This window comes from Gadus chalcogrammus, chromosome 22 (genome assembly GCF_026213295.1).
Source record: "Gadus chalcogrammus isolate NIFS_2021 chromosome 22, NIFS_Gcha_1.0, whole genome shotgun sequence".
NCBI lineage: Eukaryota > Metazoa > Chordata > Actinopteri > Gadiformes > Gadidae > Gadus > Gadus chalcogrammus.
This window is the reverse complement of record NC_079433.1, coordinates 6,392,398-6,404,890: the sequence shown is the minus strand read 5'-3', so window position 1 is coordinate 6,404,890 and position 12,493 is coordinate 6,392,398.

The window sequence follows — 12,493 nt, the reverse complement described above, 5'->3', positions numbered from 1 at the left end:
CCATTCAGAATTATTTTTATTTTGCATAACATCACATGATTTTATCCAAAGCAGCTTGCTGGGGATTCAGATCCTGGTCATGGAAGAGCGAGGGTAGGGGTTGGAGGCTGTGGAAATTGGGCATGGAACCCAGGATCTTTAAGGGAGTCTTCATACAGGAAGTGGAAGCCATCATAAAGCATCTGCTGGTTGATACCTCCTAATGCCTTGGGCATCAGGAGACGCTGTGATTCTGACTGATTGCTGCCCTGTCTGTCTCTCTCTGTCTCTGTCTCTATTTCTCTCTTTCTCTCTCTCTCTCTCTCTCTCTCTCTCTCTCTCTCTCTCTCTCTCTCTCTCTCTCTCTCTCTCTCTCTCTCTCTCTCTCTCTCTCTCTCTCTCTCTCTCTCTCTCTCTCTCTCTCTCTCTCTCTCAAGCACTGTTGTGCTTGCTTTGGTTTGTTGATGTTCGCATGCCATGGCTAATATTCGCCAGGCAATACAGCTACAACTACAACACTAGCATTTTATTGGCCAAAATAAAACACGAATAAGGTAAGACACAAGGGGAAGGAACTAGGTTTGAATGATTTATATGTTTTGAGGATCTTAACAGGATGCAAGCGTTAATATCTTCTCTAATATCTTCTCTAATATCTTCTCTCTCTCTCTCTCTCTCTCTCTCTCTCTCTCTCTCTCTCTCTCTCTCTCTCTCTCTCTCTCTAAGTAGACAGCAGTTGTGTCTGAGGTAAGTGTTAGTGTGTGTGTAGGGATGTTGTGTCTGTGTGTAGGGTTTTTGTGTATGTGTGTGTGTGTGGGGGGGGGAGGTTATGAGGGGTATTTGTCTGCGAGTTACGTGCAGGGGGTTGTGTCTGTGTCTGTTTAGCCGAGGTAAATCATTTCACATCCATTTATTCAGAGTATAACCTGGGCCAAGGCTGCCAAAGAAATGTCATAATGTTGGCCACGTAGTTTTGAAACTCTGACCCCTGTGTTTGTGTGTGTTTGTGTGTGCGTGGTTGTGCCTGCGTTTGTGTGTGTGTGTGCCTGCGTTTGTTTGTACAACACATTCATCTTGGGTGTGTGTGTGTATGTGGGGGTGTGTGTGTGTGGGTGTGTCCTACACATTGGTCTTTGGTGTGTGTGTGTGTGTGTGAGTGTGTACTACACATGCGTCTCTCACCTATGCACTCGTGGTCATAATTTCCCATGTGTGTAAGTTTGTGTTTGTGCGTGTGTGCATGCATTTCTGTTAGTGTGTGCGTGCGTGTGTGCGTGCGTGCGTGTCTGTTAGTGCGTGCGTGTCTGTGTTTTTTCACACTCTGGTTATGAGCTCTGGTGGTGAGAGCAGTTTGTTGTTCCTTGGCGGTAGGAAGTGTAACAGTGAGAACATCTTGGCTGTCATAACGCTGCCACGACGACCGTCACTGTTTCACTCCTCCGCTGTAAACATATTAGCTTCAGTCGCGCCGACTTGACAGATTGAAAATAAAGAAATAATTAATTAGCTTAATGGATAACACGGCACTTTCAAGGAGAGATCTCTAGTTAATCAAATTGCCGAATTAGTATATAAATGTTCATTAAATTAACGTCTCTTTTTTTTTAATTCAAGTGGGATTTGCTTTTTTTCTCCTTTTCTTTTTTCTCCACGGTTTGACGGCTTGTCTAATCGGGGGGGGGGGGGGGTTCAATGCCATCTTGTTTGTGTGTATCAATTCCCGTTGACAGTCAGTTGTGACAGTCGTAAAATGTTCTTGAGAAAGAAGAAAAAAATGAGAAAGAGAGTCGGACGCGTGGGCCTGCCCGGCGACAGCCAGACGAAGGAGATTTGCGCGCTGTGATGTCTGTGTGTCAAATTACTTATCTCTCCGAGCATGTGTCGGCACTTCACAATCACGCACTTCAAAAAACATTTAAAATAAATGAAAAAAAGTCCTTGACGCCAAAGCGCTCAAAGCTTCGCGACGGCGTGACTTTCGTTCAACACATCAGTCATGTACGCCGCCAGCAAAAATGAGCGAGATGTCATTTGCGCGAGCTATTAAAAAAAATAATAAAGTATAAATAAATAATAAAAGGCTTCAGACGAAGCTTAAAGACACCCTTGATGACTGTTTCAATTTGGAGTGGCTGCTAATGATAGCGTCGCGGCGACTCTGAAGACGGTAAGTAAACAACAAAGGGAAAAAGTCTGGGGCACTTTGGATGTGCGCTTCTTCGACTAAAGCCTCGAGACAATTAGTCACTTACCACCACCACCACCACCCCCAGTCGTCCACCATCAGCCCACCGCAGTACCTTGCCTGGATTTCCATCCCTTTCTTTTTGTGTTATATCATTACAACAAGCTAACCTCACGGGGTCACCTTTTCCCGCCACGGCTCAGGAAAAATAAATATAGGATAATGATTCCCTCAAATCAGGTGTTGAATGACAATCAAACACTGCACATATTGTTCTTCTCTCTCGCTCCCTCTCTCTCTCTCTCTCTCTCTCTCTCTCTCTCTCTCTCTCTCTCTCTCTCTCTCTCTCTCTCTCTCTCGCGCACTTTGACAACGCCTCAAGTTAAGTGTTAAGAAATAATAACGCTGACCTAATACGAGAAAAAAATGTAATAAAAATCTCCAGCAGTTTCCTTTCATATTATGACACACACACACACACACATGCACACAAACACACACACACACACACACACACAGTGGTACATAAACACACCGCGCAGCCCAGTCCTCAAGCACCGAGCAAATCTCCTTGTTGCCTTGCTAGCGTTTGGTGCTCCGCTGAGGGCTAAACCATTTCACTGCACTAATTGGCCAGTGTCAGTCCTGACGTCGGGATAAACACAGGGAGAGAGGCAAAGCTAAGACAAATGGTGGCTAATTAAAAGGATTCTGAGTGTGAGTGTGTGTGTGTGTGTGTTGGGAGGAGGGACTATGTGTGTTGAGTGTTTGTGGTGTGTGTGTGTGTGTCTGTCTGCAACTGCATCCATCTGTGTGTGTGTGTGTGTGTGTGTGTGTGTGTGTGTGTGTGTGTGTGTGTGTGTGTGTGTGTGTGTGTGTGTGTGTGTGATGCGACTCACTGTGTGTGTGTGATGCGACTCAGTGTGTGTGTGTGTGCGTGTGTGTGTGTGTGTCTGCTACTGTGTCACAGTGTGTGTGTGTGTGTGCTACTGTGTCACAGTGTGTGTGTGTGTGTGTGTGTGTGTCTGCTACTGTGTCACAGTGTGTGTGTGTGTGTGTGTCAGGGAGGAATCAGCTGACAAAAAAAACTGGGAACAAAACACATCTCGACAACAGCCACCCCCTCCCTGTAATACAATTGTAACAAATAAAATGGACGTCCTGCGTACATAGAAACTCTGCAATCCCCTCTAATTGGGTTTTATTCACCGGTCTGTGGTGGAGAGGAGGGAGACACAGCAGCCGTTTCCACTCTGTTCAGTTGCTTCTCCATTCAACCACCGCTGGAAATACAGTTGAACGCTTTAGCAAAGTCCTTTTTTTTTTTTTTCCCATTCGCAAATGCCTTTGTGTTCGATTTAAATATCAAAGAAATAAACCTGCATCATGTTATATACACATCTCTGTATACCACACATTATATAATTGATGATCCTGCTGTGCGGATGTAGCCTTTTGCTAAACCGAGGGCTCAGTGTATCAAACTACAACTTTTAAATGTTTAAAGTGCGGCCCCTCTTCAAGGAGAATGAGGAAGACGAGTGATGAAACAAGAGGGTAGAAGAGGAGCTGGAGTCAGGAGGAGGGGTGCGCCACAGGGGGCGCGTTTGTTTTGTTTTGGAAGGAGAGTGTTGGACGACTACATCATCCCTGGGCAAATATCTTCCTCACCGAATCTGTCCTATTCTGCAGTGCTGTCTTACCTCCCAGCGTAGCTCTATCTCTCTCTCTCTCCCTTTCTTTAACAAGCCTTCACTCCCTCGCTCTCTCTCTCTTACCTCCTCAACCTCATTCTCTTCCTTCTCTCTCTTTCTGTCTTTCTTAATCTCTCTCACACACTTTCTCTCTATTTCATCTTCCCTCCATCTCCTCTCTATCCCAAAACTATTCCTTTCTCCCCAGCGTTTTCATCTTTTGTGCCGGTCTTCATCATCTCATTCTTGTTTATTCTGTTTTACTTTCTTGTTCTTTGTCTTCTCCTTCTCCTCCTCATTGAATGTCTTTCATTCTCTCCTTGTCTCTCTCATTCTGTCTCTTTCTCGATATCCCTTGTTCTTTGTCTCTCTATCTCTCACTCCAAATCTCTTGTACTCTTTTCCTCTCTCTCTCTCTCTCTCTCTCTCTCTCTCTCTCTCTCTCTCTCTCTCTCTCTCTCTCTCTCTCTCTAGCCAACTATAGCTCTCTCTCTCATTCTCTCTCCCCTCACCCTATGTCTATCTCTCAATGTCTGACTGTTTTTCCTGGCGTCAATATTCAACACACACACTCATCTCCATCCCTCAACACACACACACATAACCACACACATCTTTCAACACACACCCACACACTTCGTTCAACACACAAACACATCGTTCAACACACAAACACACCTCTCTCAAAACATAGACACGCACACACACACACACATTGTTCAACACACAAACACACACAACACACAGACACAGCCCTAAAAATACACACAGACATACACGCGCACACAACACAGACACAACCCCTCAAAACACACATGCACGCACACAAGACACAAGACGCATCCCTCAAAACACACAAGAACGCACACAGCACACACACGTCCCTCAAAACACACAAGCACTCACACACACACACACACACACCCATCCTACATCCTCCCCCACCACCGCAGCCCCCCTCCCCCAGCGCCGGCCCACTTGTCAGGGGATGTTTATGGTCAATTGTTTGCTGTGCTGATGATCATTGTCACTGCTTGATTCCATTACCGGTGGCCCTCTGATGGATGGGAGGCCCTGCCCCTGACGGCCACTGATACCCCCCCACTCCCCCATCCCCCCCATCCCCCAGTGTCCTTGACCACTGAGGCAGACGCGCTGAACCCCAGGGTGGGGGGAGAGTGTGGGGGGGAGGGAGACAAGTTCGACTCATTCAGAGGGTGTGGCGGGGGTCGGTCCGATAAGAGCCGTGACAGGAATTTTGGGGGGCATTAGAGGAGATTCATAGCGATCGTTGGTTTTAGCAGCGCCGCGGCGTACCCCGGTTTAAAAGCGTCGGGGGGTCATTCGTCTGTTGATCTGGACCGCAGCATCGGGGGGGCCCCCCCCATTCATAAAGCCCCCTCCTGTTAGACCCCTGTGAATGATGCGATGGCACCGTGTTTTCCAATAAACAACCGGCCCACTAAATTGAACAAGCTATTGGGTGGGAATACTTCACCCAGATAAAGTGCCGGCTTCAGGAAAAAGGGGATTGGCGGAAACCCCAGAGTGCAAGAGCAGGGGCCGTTGGTCTCGGCGTGTCCGCTGTAGCCGTACGTCTCGGGGGTTAAAGAGATCAGGTGCCGGCGGTGGAGAGGACAAAAGGCGGGGAACGGAGCAGTCCTCTTTAGCGCGTGATGGTTTAGATAGGGGCGCAAATGGACCAGGCTTTAACCGAATTGATTTACACTGGTCAGGGTTAGCAGGGTGTTGACTATTGGGAGGAGATGAAAGGAGATATCACAGTCAAACGGATGTATACTCAAAGTGGTGGGTGGTGCTGGGAAGGGGTGCGGTGAAGTTGGTGTGGCGATACCACAGGAATCTTTTTTTTTTAATCTTTTTGTCTCTTTGTGTTTTATCCAGAAGACTTTTTTGTGTTTCATTTGCCATGTTCTCGAATGAATTGAAACACGGTCTGAGACTTTGCGCGGGGAGTAATCTATCTGGAGTAGGCAGAAGATTGAAGCTCAAAAAGGAGCGAGATCCTTGAGAGAGGAACGCGTGGACGGGACTCTGGGTCGCCACGGTAACGCTCCAGTGGCAGCCGGGCGGGGGTGGAGCAGGGGTGATGGTGAAGGAGTTAAGACAGCAGTGAGGTGGTGCTGATGGCTCGTTAAAACCTCCTTAAGTTGTTGTTGTCGTCTTCTGAGTCCAGGCCAGGGTGAGAATTAGTGGTAGTGAAATCAAGAAAGCCCTTTTATAGATAGAAAAATGTAGAAGGGTGACTTGAAAATAAAGTGAAAATGATATTTTTCTGAAAGGATCTCCTGGCTAAATGTAGCACACGATTAACTGTGGCACGGGACATGAAGAAGACGGGTACGGCCTGAATGGTAGGGCGTGTGTGTGAAAGAGGGGAAGGTGTGGGAACCCCTAGTGGACAGGTACGGGACTCAACACGGGTTGAGCACAAGGAGGAGGAGACACTGATTAAAAACCTTCGGGGGCCTTCCTAGAAGCAATGAGAGAATGCATACACATCTGATATGGAAATACAGGTACAATACTTATTTAAAAGAAAACTGAAATTATCCTTGTGCACCAAAACACGTCAAGTCTTTGCATTTAAATTATTAGGATCCACCCACGAAAGACAGATTTTGCAGAACCACTTTCACACAAAATACAATCACAAAAACGCTGTTGATGTCTTTAAGTGTATTAAAAAGTGTAATTTATCGTATGAAAAAAAGAAAACAAAGAGCTGTATTATTGTGGCCTTATGTTAAGCCACGACTAATAAACGTCATTAGAACCGTATTATGCTGTCGGCTGTCAAACCCCGACGTATATATTCATGTGGTTGTGGATGTCAGGGGGTGTGCGGCGACAGCATCACTTGATGAAGGGGACTACATATCAGCTACGCGGTTCCTTCTAATAAGATCGCTGAGACTATGGTAATTTTCTGCACAATGTCAACCTACATCGGGTCCCGCTTCACAGTCATTCCAAGAAAGATACGACTCGCAATTATTCGACAATAGATTGGGATGTGTTTTGTTATTGTTTCTTTGGAGAGCAGATGCGCCGCTGTTCTATTTTATGACAGTGCGTGTGTGTCTGTGTGTGTGTGTGGGTGTGTGCGTCCAACAGCGAGCAGATTAACTGGTTTTATTGATCTTTATGCAAACTGGCACATACACATTTCAAACTAATCACTTTTACGGCAATTTACATCATCTACCGTGCCATCGGCCATATTCTCAGATTACCCAATGATTTACACCTTGGTGTAACGCGCACACACACATTAAAACACACACACACACGTGCGCACAGAACCTCCTTTCACACCCGCCACGCATGTATGTGGTGACTGAACATGAGGAACACAGAAGGACATGAACAAAAAAAGAAACGTTCCAGGTGATAGTCTAAAGGCAAGATGGTGGGGGAGTATTATCAGTGAAGACCTGCTTTATATGTGATCCCCCCCCACACACACACACACACACACACACACACACACACACACACACACACACACACACACACACACACACACACACACACACACACACACACACCACAGCACACCAGACACACACACATACCACAGGCAGGGGTGCAGTTGATGAATTCTTAAGCAGATCTCACTGATAATTGTATTTCATAACTGTCACACGGGGAGGGACTGTCCGCTGAGAAGCTATTTGTGTCACGACGCCTCCCCCTCTCTCTCTCTCTCTCTCTCTCTCTCTCTCTCTCTCTCTCTCTCTCTCTCTCTCTCTCTCTCTCTCTCTCTCTCTCTCTCTCTCTCTCCACATCTCCCCATTGTCTTCCACTTCTGCTTTCTCTACCACTTTCCCCTCTGTCTCTACCTTTCTCTCTCTTTCTCCCCACTCCTCCCTCCCTCTGTCCCTCTCTTCCTCACTATCTCTCTCTCCCTACCTTTCTCCCCATCTCTCCCTCACTTCCCTCTCTCACTCCCTCCCTCTCTCCCTCCCTCTCTCCCCCTGCCTCCCTTCCTCTCTGTGCAGCCTCTTCAATAAAACTCAGATCATGCCAGAGATTGTTAAATCCACCTCAGAGATTATTAAATCCAAATGGAGAATTTATGGGATGACACTTTGGAACAATTAATCGAGAGATGCCTGATTAATAAAGTTCACCCCCCCCGCACACACACACACACACACATACACATACATACACATACACACACATACATACACACACACACACCCCTCCCCCTTCACCTCCCGTCACAAAAGTTGTCCTGTAAGAGTGGGAGTGTGGGGGACACATGGGTGGCAGGGATGTTTGACAGCGATGACTAGGGTGTCATTCATTTTGATTAATGGAACATTGTGACCCCTCACCCCCCCCACACACACACACACACACACACACACACACACACACACACACACACACACACGCCTTAACCTTCCTCCCCTTTTTTTGTTTTCCCAGAATGCCCGGCCTCCGTCTCCACCTCCCTCTCCTTCTCACCTCTGCTGTGGAAGCCCTCCAACAGAACAGGTAAGGAACAGGAGCTATGTCCCCCGTTTGGGTTCACAGGTAGACACCTAGGGGAGGGAAGGAGGGAGGGAGGGAGGGAGGGGGGAGGGGGGGTACAATGAAAGGAAGAAGGGAGAAAAAAGAGAGATGGATAGAGGAGGGAAAGAAAAGGAGAAAAATAATATCAATACAGAATCATTTTTAGAGAATGTCATCTACGTAACCTTGTCACAAGTTAGCTGTGATTAATTAGTTGAGTGAAATTGAGCAATTAGGTCAGGTGTGTGTGTGTGTGTGTGTGTGTGTGTGTGTGTGTGTGTGTGTGTGCGTGTGCGCATGTGTGTGCTTCCATATCTACATGCACATTCCCTGCAAAACTTAATGAAAATGTGAACATTCAGATTTTCACTTAAACAAGTGATTCTTGCTGTCTATCTCAAAGTACTTTATGGAAATATAACCACACGATATAGATCCTTTTTTAAACGCACATGCAAACTCCGGTTGGCCATGCCATTTAATTTTCTTGTGAAATCGCATGCGGATATTATGCTTCATAATTGCGTCAATAATTCCCATAGATTATTTTCAAACCATTTATAATAAGAGCGTTGCTGATCTTTGAAAAGAAAGAAAAGCCCCTCAAGAAAGATCATATTAAACAGTGGACGGTCGCAATATATATTTCCCCATCTTTTTTTGCAATTAGAGAAAGCCTGTGTGTAATTTAATGCTTCTTTTCAAGTGTCAGATCCCTGGAGACTTGCCCTGTAGCAGAGCTATCGCTCCTGCTGATTATCATTAATGAATGTCATCCAAGACCATCCCTCACTGTGACTGGGGAGGAAACACAAGCCCTAATTAAAGCTTCCTATTCATAAATATATGCCTCAAACTACACACAACAAGCCCACATTATGCATGCGTGGAGTCGGTTTCATGTTTGGAGAAAAGGAGTGTGTGGGGGGAGGGGGGGGGGGGGGGGGTGCTAGGTTTTTAAGAGCCAATCAGATCTGAAGGTAGCCATCATGGGTTTTATGGCTATTTGCGTGAATTGTGTTCTGAGGATTCACATCCTTCGAAAGTTGAGGAATAAAAACGCACGGATGTGAATCACTATATTCATAGAAACAGACTTAAATCCACCAAACTCTATTAGCTGTAAAACATTTGTCACTGTGTTTACTTCGATAAGGTTTATTTCTCCCAAGATAAAAAAAAATGGGAACAAAGTAGTGCATTCATAAGTGCATAAATCCATGGGGGGTGTTCTCCACCATATCCAGAAATATGGGTTCGCAAGAAGCCATTACTGTTGTCTGTGTGCATGTAAACATATTTACTTATTTACTACCTAGGGACCAGAATTATTTATGGAAACTAAAGATGCAACAGATTACAGTGGGGTTGTTCTTGGTGTTGGTGGAAATCAAAACCCTCGTGAAAACGGGCCCACTCTGCCGTGCTTTCCGTATAAAAAAACGGATGATTTAACGGCCCTGAATGCAGCATAACAGCAATAACAAGCCACGTGATTCAGAGTGTGCTGTAATATGGCGTTGATTGTTTATTCGGCGGGGGCAAATTGATGGCAGACAGTTTTCGCTCACTGCACAACATGAAGTATCGGCAATGTTTGGCTAGCGATATTTAGCCGGGGTTTTTATGGGTTTTTCACGTGTTTGTGTTTTACCGCACACGACACACACACACACACACACACACACACACACAGCGAGTGGTGTAACGGAGCCGGGAGAGGGGGGAATGAAAACACATATGGCTGCCTTCTTTTTCTCTGCTTTAATGGCGGAAAAATGCTAATTGCCCGGGCGTGTGTCAAGGAAAAACAGAAGGAATGCGAAGGAGGAGAGCGTGTCACAGGGCAGCCATTTTGATAGGTGAAATGTGTCACTTATTGAGTCCTGCTGGCTGCACCCAGGGTGCGATGGGACGCACGGTGGTCCTGCTTTGGGGGAGCATTACCATGCAGAGGTAAAAGTGGGAGGAAGAGAGAGAGTGTGTGTGTGTGTGTGTAGGTGTGTGTGTGTGTGTGTGTGTGTGTGTGTGTGTGTGTGTGTGTGTGTGTGTGTGTGTGTGTGTGTATGTGTGTGTGTGTGTGTGTGTGTGTGTGTGTGTGTGTTTGCAGGTGTGTGTGAGTGTGTTTGGGTGTGTGTGTCTGCATGTGTGTGTGTAGGTGCACACTCAGATGCGTAATGTATGTGTGTGTAACTGTGTGAATGCACACATGAGAGTGTGTGTGTGTATTTCCTATATATTTGATATAGCCTGAGACTATTTTATTATAAGAATCCTTTTTTCTGCAACTTCTTAGTTTTACCGTTTTTTATTTTTAGTTTCGAAATCTTTTTGGAAAGTGAATCCCTTAATCAACTTCCATCCATCAGTATTAGACAAGTGTTCCTTAAAGAATTTCATCAACGTATTCTTCATGAAATATATCAACAGGCTTGGATTGGGGATTTACCTTTAATTGCATTGTCAAATTTACAGCAACAGATCATTCCAGTCTACACATTAGGCACAGTTTCATGGGAAAAAAAGGCTAAAACTATACCTATAACATATCAAAGCCCTCCTTTCTTCATACTCATAGTTGGCATTTTAATTATGCAGTCTTATCTGATAGATTTGAAGATATAGCTGGTGTCAAAGTAAGAGCCCTTTCTTATTATATTCTAGGATATATTCTTATATTCGGCCTGTCAATGAGTGTCTGGAAACCTCATACGATTTTATTGCCGATTGAAGATTTCCAGAGATTATAAAGAGAAGCATTACAGTAGTGTTAGATCGCATCGCCTCAAACGTAACTTGTTTAATGGCATGACTATGCTTTATTTAAGTCTGGGAAGAATTATGTTATGTTAGTTCCAGGATAAATTAAAGGTTGTCAGAGAGAATATTAAGGATATTACATTTCAATGCATACCAAAATGAAAGCCAGAATCGGTGTAAGCCAAGGTTTTAAAATCGGCAGTAGTTTATGTTCAAACACAACGTATAGATATGCTACATAACCCATTAATTACCATTGTGGTTAACATGTTATGTTAGTAACTCCAGCGACTCACTAAATATAAACATTATTTTACAAAGAGCTGAACGTTTGGTATTTGTGTGACATTATTTTGACCATGTACGTGTTCCGGAGTAGTGATGGTTACAATGACGGCAATGAAGAGACAACAGAAAAGTTTCGAACGATCATTTACATAGTCAAAATTAAACAGTGACCTCAGTATTAATAATGCTACAAATAAAATGAGGACACAAAACAATTGTACTCGATATAGCGAATCTATTCTTCATAAAGACGGGTGTTCTGTTCACCATCATAATAGGGAAAGAGCATGCATCAAAATAATAATAAATAATCATAATAATAAATAATGAGTACATGATTAATGCCATTTACAAGCAAAGTAGCCGACACAATAAATAATAACACGGGAAAGACACATCATAACTCAATTTATACATCGCTAAACCTGATAAATCACTTTAATTAAAACAGGGACTGGAATAAATGTGCAGGTCTTTGCCATGCGTTAATGTTTGACGTACTGTGTGTGTGTTTTGGTAGAATCTATAATTTTCCATCCTACTCATTTAGTCATATACTGCCCCACAAATGAGTCTTGTTCTCTGCTATTAATTTAAAACAACATTGAAAGAGAAGCACAGACATTGTTATCACGCTTGTAGAAAATATAAACGTACATTTGGTCTTACAGTGTGAGGGTTTAAATGTGTGATATAAAGTCTCTTCCTTTGACACCACCTCTCACCCCAGAAAAACAAGACGGAATCCGTTGGGGGGGGGGGGGGTCACTTCGGTCATTCCTAGAATAGGATAGAAGGAGAGAAAGAAGAAGTGGGATAAGGAATGCAAATGCACATTAGGGGCCTGCCATGACAATACTTTACATTACAGCGAGGTGCTTTTTTTACTTGGGTGTAGGGGATGGGGGGGTGGGGGGGGGGGGGTAGTGACAGAGAGTGGGGGTGACACGTCAGCGTGCTGTCATGGTAGGACATTATGAGCAAGAAGAGGGGGGGGGGGGGGGTCCTCATAGACAGCACGAGTGTGTGCGTGTATGTG